General features: G+C 52.5%; 1 long non-coding RNA gene across 1 annotated transcript in view; it reads left to right on the top strand.

Moving 5' to 3' along the window:
- Positions 1 to 12356, top strand: part of LOC127038205 (uncharacterized) — a 246081-nt gene that overhangs the window by 93351 nt on the left and 140374 nt on the right. The window lies entirely within an intron of this gene.

The following is a 12356-nucleotide window of genomic DNA, read 5'->3' as shown; positions in this document are numbered from 1 at the left end:
CGCCAGCCCCACACACGCCCCCTCTCCGCCGCCAGCCAGTTTTGCATTTAATCCCGTTAGTCACGGCTGGCCGCGGAGCAGGCAAAGCGGCAGCGCTCAGGGTAGGGGCAGAGCAGGGGACTGGGAGCCAGGACTCCTGGGTTCTGTTCCCAGCTCGGGGAGGGAGGGTAGTCTAGTGGTGAGAGCTGGGGAAGTTGGCACGGGGATAAGGAGTCCTCAGTCTATCCCCAGCTCAGGAGAGTGAGTGTGATCTTAGCAGTTAAATATGAGAGCTGGGAATCAGGGCTCCTGCAAGGAAGTATGGGCTATTGGTTAGAGCAGGGGGGGGGCAGTCAGGACTCTTGGGTTCTATTTTCAGCTTGACTGCCAACTCACTCCCTGAGCTTGGGCAAGTCACTTAATCTCCCTGTACTGCCAGGCCAAAGCACTTTAAAAAATGTATCAGGCCTCAAACAATTGTGAGACTGCCTTAAAAACAATGATTTTTTTTCATTTCAATTATTTTCATTTGTCTTCTGGGCTCAGAGCATTCAGGGTCACACTCAGGTCACAGTTTCAAACTCTTCTGTATGACCACAACAGCTAGAAAGGGGAGGTGCTTATGTAATCCCATGATTCCAGGAGCTGGGGCTTTAATGAAAACACCAAACACAGTGAGCATTGGCAACACTGTGTTTTTCAGCCTCCTCAGCAGTGAAAGTTTATCAAGCGCTCTCATATCTGCAGCTGAAGAGTTCTCAAGGAGGGCAAAGTGCAGTTATCTGGAGGGTGTTGCCTATACTAAATACCTCCTGCATCGCTTAGACCTCCCTGCACTGGTTTCCCCATCTCCTGCCCCTTGCCCCACCTTTGAACCTCGGCAGCTGTTGGGGTGAGGTTGGGAGCAGGCTGGGGGAAAGGCCACACCAAGAGGGGGGTAGGAAGTGAAGAGGAAGGTGCTGGCTTTGCGGGCTCTGCAGATCAGCACCCCTGAAATATTGTAGGACCCAGCTAGCTGGTGGCTGTAGCAGAATGTGAATAGACCAAACCGTTTGCCGGTGAGTCTCTGCTGCTAGAGGGGGGCTGCTTCTGGTGGGTTAATGCTGGTTCTTGAACCACAAATGGTTCATAGAGAGAAAGGATGGTCCCGTGGTTAGGACGGTGCCCAAGTGACCTGAGACAAATTCCCTGGAGACTCCTTGGGGCAAGCCCCTTCTCGCTGTCTCAGTTCCTCCCCTATCGCACCGTTATCCATCCCAGGATGCAAATCGATTTGCGACCGCAAGGTGCTGAGACGCCGCAGTGCCCGGGGTTGAAGAAGTACTTGGGGCTCGTGTTCACTGGGGCATTAGCTCGCAGTATAATGTCTGCATTGCCCCTAACCTGCCTCCCAACCACACACACATCTCTAGCTTGAGTTGAGGGGGGCTCTAAGCTAGGGCTGCAGCTGGCTGGCATGGCACTCGCTGGTGCAGTGAAGACGAAGCCTCTGAGGTGTCATGGGGCACCCCCAAACCTTCCGGCTCCAGCACTTCCCTTTGGGGGAGCTGAGTTATCAACTCCCAGGGGAGCAGGTTCCCAGAGGCGCAGGTTGGAACGAAGCTCCCCAGCTGAGCCATCGACGACGCGCCCGGCTCAGCAGGACCCGGAACCCAGCGTCCGCCCTCTAAACCGGGCGGGAAAGGTCACAGAAACTAAAAGCCGGGATGTGTTGGGCCCCGGTAGCGGATGGAACCCACTCTCTTAGCGGTCAGGGATGGCAGCTGGGCCCTGGCCATGGGACCACCAGGGCTGAGCCCACACCATAGTCTTCTAGGGCTAGATTCATCCCTGTGGCAGCCCAGCGCCTGGAGCGGGAGGTGGCAGCTGGCCCCTGCCCTATCCTGAGGCTGGTTTGCCCCATGAGCCTAGCAGCCCACGCAAAAGACCACCCCAGCCACATCCACTCCGGCCCCTCCTCCGCCCCCTATGTGAGTGGCTCCTGTGGTGGGGGGCCGATAGAGGTGGCAAAGCTGCCTCTGCATCCGGCTATGTGTTCCTAGGGGGGTTCTTCCAGCTGTTGTGCAAATAGCCGCAGCGTGGGGAGTGCCCTTAATCTGGGCTGGGCTGGGCATGCCGACATATGGGGGGAGGGCAGCAGACGGAGATGGAAGGGAAGGTGCCGGACTGGACAGTGGACAGAACGAGGTGTTGAAGCATCTTCGCTGCACATCATGGGGCTCAGTGGCAGAACTGCCTGGTGAAACCACCTCCTGGGTTATGCAGCAGAGGGGGGCAGGGGGGTGCCAGACTAGATGATCCAAATGGCTTTATAACCCAGAGCTCCACCCCCCATCTCAAACAGCTCACACTGGCTCAGCAGAGAAGCCAAGGGGAAAATGGGCTGGAAGGACTCAGCTCCCCTCCCATCTCTCTGTGGCCAGGCACAGCGATGGGGGCAGCAGGGCCACCCATTCAAGGCCAGGAGCCGCTGGAAGTTGGGGCCAGGGGAGAGCTGTGCCATGGGTCCCACTCTGTGTTGTGGACGGGCGTTCATATCAGTGTGGTGCTGAGCTGAGCCACAAAGCCAGAGCAAGCGCCAGAGGGGGCCCAGGCCCAGGTCCAGTTGCCCTGGAGCCGGCTGTCTCCCACAGCGGCCAGCACCACAGGAAGGAACACTGCTGCCATGGGATGACCTGCCCTCAGGGGAAATTCCCTCCTGACCTCCCCTAGCCGGAGGGTGGTTTATGCCTGAAGCTTGACAGAACTAGCCTGGGGTACAGTCCAGGTAAAGGCACATGTGGTGGGGGTAGCATGTACATGTAATTTGCGCTGCAGGTGCACTGCAAATAGGCTGTCAAGATGGTATCTTTCACAGCACCAAGTTAGGTCAAGTTGTCTAGCGGGTAGAGGACAGGCCTGGGTTCTACTCCTGGCTCTGGCCATAGCCCACTGGGTGACCTTGCGTAAGTCACAGGCACTGTCTGTGCCTCGGTTTCCCCATCTGCTAAACAGAGATAATGGCACTTTGCCCGTTACAAAGTGCTTTGAGCTCTAGGTCTGACAAGTGCTAGGTGAGACCTAGGGATTAGTGTTATTAAATCCCCAGCTCCTTTTTAAAGCCAGCGTGGCTTTACAGGGAAGCAGGACCACACACGGGTAGCCCCAGCCCAGGAAGCAGCAGTTTGCTATTAGAACTGTAGCATCATGCGGCGCTGGCTGAGATGGTGACCTCACCTGCTGGGCGCTGCCCAGCCACAGAGCGTGAGACAGTCCCTTCCCCAAACACCTGACAGTCTAAAGCGACAACCCAGCCCCTGCAGGGCTTTTCAAACCTCCTGCAGTCTCACTATGCTGAAGTTGCACCTGGCCAGGTGGAGTTTTTCACTATGCCTGGAGGTCAAGGGTTAGAGACTGGACGGACTTACCTACAGCTGGGAAAGGGGGGTGCTGATTGGGAGGCTGAGTCCAGCTCGAACCCAGGTTCTCAGCCCAGGCTGACATAGCCAGGCTGGCGCAAACCGGGTGAGGAGCGGCAGTGTGAACTGCACCTATGCCCGGATGCAATGGGAGGCTGGTGACGAATGGGCGCTCTCTGCCGTGGCCCCTGCGGGGAGACCTTGGACAAGGGAGGTCCTGTCTCTGTGCCTTTGCGTCTCCTCCTGCTCCGTTGTCTGTCTGTTCTATTTAGACCGGACGTTCTGTCTGTCATTTGTGACCGCCCAGTGCCTGGCCCAACAGAGTCCTGATCTCAGCTGGGGTGGGTAGGTGCTACCGTAATACACGACCTCAGGTGTAACGGCACTAGTATTATTATTATCCATGCTGCAGCATCACCTAGGTGCTCCGGGCGTGGGTCAGGACCCAGGGGCATTAGGCGCTGCACCAGCATGGAACAGAAAGCCAGGCCCTGCCCTGAGGGATTTACACTCTAATCGAAACTCAGTCCCTGTCTCATCCCGACTATTGCCTGGCTGTTTGTTGCTGGTGCTGTGGTTCGTGGCCTGCAGGGGGACTAGCCTTTAGCCCCCTGCCCAGCAAAGAGCATCGCTCCCTCGTTTCTGAATCGCTACGCCGTAGCTGGGCAAACAGCCCTGAGAACCCCAGGCTGCACAGGCAGCTGCTCAGCGCCGCAGAGGAGCAGAGAGGCACAGCAGGGGCTTAAATCCTTACGAAAGAAAACCACAGCCGGCAGGGGCAGCTTTAGACATTTCGCTGCCCCAAGCAGGGCGGCATGCTGGGGAGGGCGCTCTGCCGGTCACCGGGAGGGTGGCAGGCGGCTCCGGTGGGCCTCCTACAGGTGTGCCTGCGTAGGGTCCGCTGGGCCCACGGTCCGCTGGTCCCACCGGAGCCACGGGACCAGCGGACCCTCTGTAGGCAAGCCTGCGGGAGGCCCACCGGAGCTGCCTGCCTCCCTCTCGGCTACCGGTAGAGCGCCCCCCCCCCAGCATGCCGCCCCAAGGACGCGCTTGGCATGCTGGGGCCTAAAGCCGCCCCTGACGGTCGGCTCCAGGAACCAGTGAAGGAAGCAGGTGCCTGGGGCGGCTAATGGAAAGAAGTGGCACGGCTGGGTCTTCAGTGGCGGTTCCCTCAGGCCGTCTCTTCCTCTTTGAGCTGCTGCCGAAGTGCTGCCCAAGAGGAAGAGAGGGAGCGAAGGACCCACCGCCAAATTGCTTTATTTTACTTTTTTCTGCTTCACCGCTTGGGGCCGCAAAAAAGCTGGAGCTGGCCCTGCCCATGTGTTCCTGGGATGGGAGGGAGACATTGGGCTTTAACCCAAAGCACCAGGCCATGGGTATTTTAAACCATGTTTGCAGGATTGGGGCCATTTTCATCATGAGTTTTCCTGCAGGTCAGTGGCAGAGCAGGGATAGAACCCAGGACTCCCCACCCCCTGGGCCCTGGGGCCACCCCAACTCTAAATTCAGCTCCAAGGTACAGCTCTCACTCCTAAGCACTTCCCTCTGGGTCCTGTGGGGAGCTGGGCCTGCCCACACAACCAGCAGAACCGCTGGTTGACCCTACAGGAGCAGTGGATACTTAGCTCTCTCAACAAATTGTCTGGCCGCTCCCTCCAGGCGGGGCTTGCATAAGATCAGCCAAGCAGGAAGCGAGAGAGCAGAAGAGGCACACAAGATGAAATGCAGCTTGGCAGCGAGCAGAGTCGCTGTATCAGATAAAGCCCTCATGGTTTTCATTCATGCTCATGCAATATAGATCAGCCGGCTCCAGTGGGCCATTCCAGGGGAAATAGAGCATGCCGTGAAATTAGATTGGAAACCAAAAGGCAGGCTCCCCGCCTCCAGGGCATCTCCCCGTCTCAGTCCCGAACCCAAAGGCCTATCATGGTACCACAGAGCCACCGGGCAGCGGGAGACACCCCCTCCCAGCGGAGATATAAAGCCATGGGGCCTGGCATCCCATAATAATTAACATCCCCTGGTACGAATAGCGAGAGTGAGGATGCAAACCCCAGTGTCCTAACCAAATGTCAAATCAGCTAAACTCATATGTTCCATCCCTCTCCCCTATCCTGCTAGTCTGGGCTCTGGGGCAGGAGCTGTCTCCTACACGGTGATTGTGCAGCACCTAGCACAAGAGGACCGTGTTTTTGACGGCTCCCTTGGCACTACCATAACAAACATTAATAATGGATAGCCCAGTCTCCGTGAGCTCTGGGCCTGGGCCCATGGCAACTGCCTTCCAGGGCTGGGTGAGACGGGAGCTTGCATTGGAGCTTGTTCAGCTGGTAACTCTGGGAGATGCTCCTCTGGAAAAGTGCAATAAAACCGTGTCACGACTGCTCTGGGGCAATTCACTAGGTACTCAGGGCCTGCCTTTCACCCTTGCTCTGCCCCCAGTTCCACTCCTGCTGGCTACAGCTCCACCGCAACTCCATGGATAGAGTAACAGGCACAGAACAATAGGGGCGAGATCTTGGAGCAATAGCTCAGGTGTGAACAATCCCCTTTCATCTCAATGCAATGTTGGCTTTGAAACCTGGGCAGTGGTTCCAATGCTCACGTTCGCTATTTCGTTCTCTAATCCAATACTCGCGGAGGTCATTTCCACCGTCTCCTTGCGCTCACTTCAGGAGCTATTGACCTGAAAACAAGAAGGCCACGCACCAGATTTACTGATGGAGACCCCAAGCACCGCAGCAGCACCGGCATTGGGATGCTGCAGAGCCCTGGGAACGGATAAGCCTGGCTTATTTGCACAGGCTCCAGGGTGTGAATAAGCATGTAGCTCCACTGGGGTGTTTGGGTTCTGGTGACACGGAGCAGCTGTGGTTCAAAGCCCCAGTATAGACCCACTGCCCTGGGCTCCCCCGGCTAGTCCGTTATTCCATTTCTGGCGGCCTGTAGCCCAGTAGGGCTCACACTCTTTCTATCACACTACACATGCAGTAGCATCCACTTCCACCAGGAGCATTTAGCTGGTTACCACAGAGAGAGAGACTTCCAAGGCTATTGTAAGTCAGTACGGACCCATGGACAGCCGTGGACTATGCCAATTCACACCTCCCCCAGGGCGTGGTCCACGGTGTCTGTAAACAGAGAAGCTCTGGAACTTACTTCATTAGCCCAGGGGGAGAGAGAGCACAATGGTACAGATTTTGATCTTGTTTTGCATTAAGACTCATGCATCGAGTAGGGCCTGGCTAGCAAGGAACTGAGCAGAAGCCAGCACAGGTTATTGAGCTCAATACAGAGCTAACTGAGTGAAGTTCTCCGGCCTGGGTGATTGTGTCATCCCTGCCAGCCTTAACTGTGTTGAAGCACTATGAGGCAAGCGTTTGTACCCAGTTAGAGCGTTCAAGTGACTTGCCCATGTCCACACAGCAAGGCAGTGGCACAGTTAAGACTAGAACCCATGGCTCCAAGCACCTACCCCTGCAGCTCATGCCCCAGACCCTGCCCCCTATCTGATGAGACCCCTGTTGAATATAGCACGATGTTGCTGTTACAGTTCCGGCCATCTCTGCCAATACGGATTTCACTTTTCTTCCTAAAGAGGCTCCTGCATGCTATATCAGCCCTTGTCCTGATGGATGAAAAGGAGCTGTTCACCCAAGCTGAAAATTACTGGTAGCTTAAGTACAAGTAGTCATGATTTGATCACACTTCTAATGTGCAAACAGAATAAAGTCCAGAGCACTAATATAGATCCTTGGTGCTTTAAATGGGCCAATTTCACAATGCTGAAAATAATTATGAGTCAGATCTGCTGGGAGGAAAAATTTAATCAGAAAACTGTTACTGATCATTGGGAATTGTTTAAGACGACTTTAGTAGATCCAAACAGCTCCAATTGAGGACAACTCCCATATTGATTAAAAAACTGATTTAGGGGGAAGTGAAGGCAGCTATAAAAATAACATAACAAATGGAAGAAAGGCGAAGTTGATAGTACTGAATATAAATCAGAAGCTAGGAAGTGTAGAAGATTGATAAGGGAAACAAAGAGATACAAGGAGAAATCTATGGCTAGCAGAGTTAAGGGCAATAAGCAGTAGTTTCTAAAGTATAGTAGGGACAAGGAATTCTGACAATGGTATCGGTCCATTACTCAATGGAAGTGATAGGATTATCAGTAATAAAGCAGGAAAGGCAAATATTTCTGTTCTGTTTTTTTTGGGGGGGGGGGGAAGACGTAGTCACATCACATGATGTTGCTAACACTCTTCCCGTTCCCCTAGTATTGCAGAAGGATATCAAACAGCAGCTACTAAAGTTAGCACGAAGAGGGGTTTAGCCAACTCTGCCAGGCTCTCAACCTGAGCTCTCAGGGCTTTCAAAGTTACTGCCTAGCCCAGTCCATCAGTTTATTAGTTCCCTACTAGATGCACTCTCCAGCTTTGCTCCATCTTGCATATTTAAAAAATAAATACTAAGCTTAAAAGGAAATGAAAGAAAATTTCCAGCCACAAAAATGTCCCTCAGGGTGAGGTCAGGGCGGGGCAGAGTAAAGGGTAAAATAAGTTTCAGACTCAAGTTTATTTAGCTCTGCCTTTTGGAAGGAAAATACTCATATTGTTTTCCCAGCTTACACAAATATTATCTGCTCCAATTCTAGACAGGCAAGCTGCTGTGAAGAAGCCGGGCAGTCACTTGCATTATGCAACATCTGCTGCAAATCAGCGTTCGACCATAAATTCTAACTGCACAGAGGGGTTTGTTCCCTTGGAGAGAGAAACTCCCCCAGCCCTCGGCCTGCGTTCCCTTGAAAGACAAACTTAGCTCCAAACAAAAACCCCATGAGGCGCTCCTGTTCTTTCACGTTCCTCTGTCGTTGCACTGCTGGCCCCAGCAGAGATCATTTTAGATGCTGGCCAATTATGGTCTGAAGCAGATTATTACGGCTGAGATCAAAGAGGAGAGGATGCTTCAGAGGCCACGCAGTGTGCATGGGGCGCGGGGGGAAAGCCCGTTAATGGAGAGAGTGGGAGTCACACATGATTTAGGACACAAGACAAAGGCTTAGCACACAAAAAAAAGGGGTTCATTCAGCCCCCTGGCCGCATGTATTCCAGGCCACGAGAGCTCTGTTCATGGAGGGTCAACGGAGCAGCCCCCAATAAGCCCGTGGGTTAAAAACAACTCCTGATGTCCTAACGCACGTTCGCCAACTAAGAGGCCATCCCTTCAGGGCAGAGTTCCTAACCTACATCGGAAGCACAGCTGTGCCATATACAGTGCTGCCAGCTGTGAGCGAGAGGAAAGAATTTCTAGGCCTGGGCTAAGAACCTTATTTTTGCTCCGTTGCTGCAACGCAGTTGCAATGTCACTTGCACCACAGGCCAGCCCAGTGACGGCACACCGAGACAGGTTGCAGCAGATTAGAGCAACAGAGTAAACACAGAGCTATACATAGCAGAGGGCGTGGTCAGCGGGTGAGTTTCCCCAGTGAACAAAGTACCCAAGGCAGGCGCTGCTGTGCTATAAAAATCACAGGGAGACACCAGTTCTAATTATATTTTGCTTGTCTGTAATGTGGCACAGCTGGGATCTCCAGGCGCTTGGCAAAGGAATGAAGTGGTATTATCTGGGGGGATTCCAGTCTCTGCCCGGCATCACTGGCAGAGTGTTGAGGTCTGGCCGCTCTGATCTTTGGGGCTGTGTCCTGGAGCTGGTACCCAAAGTACTTCCTTTTGGCCCTGTTTATATGGTGACATTTGAGTCTTTTTTAGCTGTACCTTAACCAATCCTAACATAGTGCAACACAATTCGTTAACCAATCCTACCGCCCCCACCTTAATTAATTCACACGTAACAAAATTAATTATGTAACAGACAGAAACAATTAAAGAGCCAGAGACCATACAGATAAACAACAGGGAAGTGGGGACCAGAATGACAAAGCATAGACGACGTGAGGATTTCACAGCCACAACTCTTGAGAAGTGATTTCTTGCCAGACAGATGCTGTCAAACTACGTTTTCTTTAACCATCTTAAGAGCTGGTTCTTTACCTGGTGGCAGCGGGGGCCATTAGGACGGGGTCTCCTCCTTAACAGCCTGATGTTACTGTGTTTGAATGCAATTTAGATGGAATGTGAGGATGTGAATCCTGCTAACGGCTGCTGCTCGGCTGCTCTTTTCATCTGGCTGCAGACGAAGGCCTCATCCTTACAGCACCAGCTTGGCATTTGGGAGACTTGATTTCCAGTCCTGCTACTGAGCTGTGGGTGACCTTGGGCAAATCCTTTTCCCCTTCTACCTGTTGTCCGTATAGGTTGTAAGTTTCTGGGGACTGGGCCCACCCATCTCTCGGTAGGTTGATGCCGCAGTCCCTGCTGTTGGTGCCACTGCAGCATAAACAGCTGAGCAGGATTCTGCTGAGGGGACTTGGAGCACGTTTGCAAGAGTCTGATTAATAAGTGATCAGTTCTGCTGTTCGAGATTCGACATGAGATGAGGGACTGCAACTGCGGGACCACAAGCTCGACCACTGGGTCTGTGGCAAGGCACCTCGCGCTCTGGGCCGCCAAGACCCATCTATGAAATTGGTTTAATAGTACTGCTCCACCCAGGGAGGTGACAAGGACAAAATTCATTAGCGACACCAAGCTACTGAGGGCCGGTCTGCACTTCGACACGAGGTCGACCTGGCTATGCTGCATGGGGGTATGAAAAATCCACGCCCGAGTGCTGTCACTATGCTGACCTAAACTCTACACAGAGATGCAGGTGGGTGGGTGGCAGAATGCGTCCATCAACCTCACTACTGTCACACAAGGAGGTGGCATTCCCAGAACAATGGGGAAACCCCTTCCGCCACTGTAATCCACATTTACACTGTGGGGTTATGGCGCAGTGCCGTAGCTATTGCGGGTAGAGTGCCTGTAGTGTAGACCTGTCCAGAGATACAACAACGATGAAGGCCAGGTAGAGACAGATTTTTAGGCCCACAAGGGACCATTAGATCATCTAGTCTGGCCTCCTCCATAGCATGGGCCAGAGAATCCCTCTGTTATCTCTGTTTTGAACCCAATATCTTGCATTAGGCTCAAGCATCTTCCAGTGAGGGAGTCAGTCTGCATCTGAAGCCATTAAGAGGTGGAGAATCCCCCATCTACCCTTGACAGTTTGTTGCACTGGTTAATTGCCCTCACTGGTCAAAATGAGTGGCTGGGTTCTCATTTGAATTGTCTGGCTTTAACTTCCACCCAGTGGTGCTTGTTCTGCTTTGCTCTGCTAGATTCAAGAGCCGTTTAGTTCCTGGTACATTCTAACCCTACTGGAACAGGTGCAGAGAAGGACCACGAGGATGACCCAAGCGATGGAAAACCTACGTTATGAGAGGAGACTCAAAGAGCTTGACTTGTTTGTCCAGACCACAACAAGGCTGAGGGGAGATGCGATTTCTCTCTATAAATACCTCAGAGGGATACATACCAGGGAGGGAGAGGAGTTATTTAAGTTAAGCGCCAGTGTGGACACAGGAACAAATGGATATAAATTGGCCATCAACAAGTTTAGGCTTGAACTTAGATGAAGGTTTCTAACCATCAGAGGAGTGAGGGTCTGGAACAGCTTCCCAAGGAGAGCAGTGGGGAAAAAAAAACATAACTAGTTTCAAGACTGAGCTTGGTAAGTTTATGGCGGGGATGCTACGATGCGACTGCCTACAATGGTATGTAGCCGATCTGCGACTGCTGGCAGCAGCTATCTTCAATGGCTGGCGATGGGACAATAGATGGGGAGGGCTCTGAGTTACTACAGAGAATTCTTTCCCAGGTGTCTGGCTGGTAGGTCTTGCCCATATGCTCAGGGTCTAACTGATTGCCAGATTTAGAGTCAGGAAGGATTTTTCCCGCAAGTCAGATTGGCAGAGACCATGTGGTTTTTTTTTTTTTGGGGGGGGGGGGGGAGTTTGCCTTCCACTGCAGCAGGGGGCACGGGTCACTTGGAAGTTTTAAGTAGCATAAATGGTGGATTCTTTATAACTTAAAGTCTTTAAACAATGATTTGAGGACTTTAGTGGCTCAGCCAGAGGCCAGGGTTCTGTAACAGGGTCTGTGGCCTGCAATGTGCAGGTCAGATTAAATGATCACAATGGGCCCCTTAAAGTCTGATACACTAATCAGGTCACCTCTTGATCTTATTGATGATACATAGCTGTGATACTCAGGCCTCAGTGGTTCAGGAGCCAAATTAGTGACCAATGGTACCCAAGGGAGCAACAGGAGCGTGAATTCATTGTTTCATTTACTACAGTACTGTCCATTCATATTGAAACAGTGTGATATGAGAGAGAGAGAGAGAGAGAGAGAGAGAGAGTGTATATTATATATATAAAATTCTCACCGCAAAATGACTGACCATCTTTAGTGTATCAACTTCAACTGGTTAACACAGTCAAAGCATCCAGACTGGTTAATAATTAAACCACACCACGGTTTAATATCATGTGCATTTAAGAGTCGAATTAAGAGCCACTTCTGGCTATTGAGCCTGGGTTGGAGCATCTCACTGATCTCCAGAGTCAGGTCCCACACATTCTTGGGGAGAAACACCCCAGCTGGAACACACATTATAAACATTATCACCCAAAGCACAAGGATCGTTAGCAGCCCCACTATCCCAACGCCTCTGCCTACAGCACGGCTCTAATCGATGGCAAGGCACATTCTGTGCCAGCAGGGGACCAGTTTGTACCATTTAAACTGTGGCTCCACGTCGTACGTAGGATGGGTGCTGGCAACTTGAGTCATGTGACACGTATTGGCTTCCTCGACCTCCCCAGAGCGACACTGGAGCCTTCCGCCAACAACCCAGGGAGATTCACCCGCAGGAGTCACGCCCAGCAAGTTTCCTTAGCCTGGCTTCATGGTATTAGGTGATCGGACATCTCAAGCGCCCAGAAACAAGCACTGGGGATGTGGAAGGAGG

Source organism: Gopherus flavomarginatus, chromosome 20, assembly GCF_025201925.1.
Source record: "Gopherus flavomarginatus isolate rGopFla2 chromosome 20, rGopFla2.mat.asm, whole genome shotgun sequence".
In the NCBI taxonomy this organism is placed as follows: Eukaryota; Metazoa; Chordata; order Testudines; family Testudinidae; genus Gopherus; species Gopherus flavomarginatus.
The sequence above is the reverse complement of the archived record's forward strand: the minus strand, read 5'-3'. Positions and strand labels throughout refer to the sequence as shown.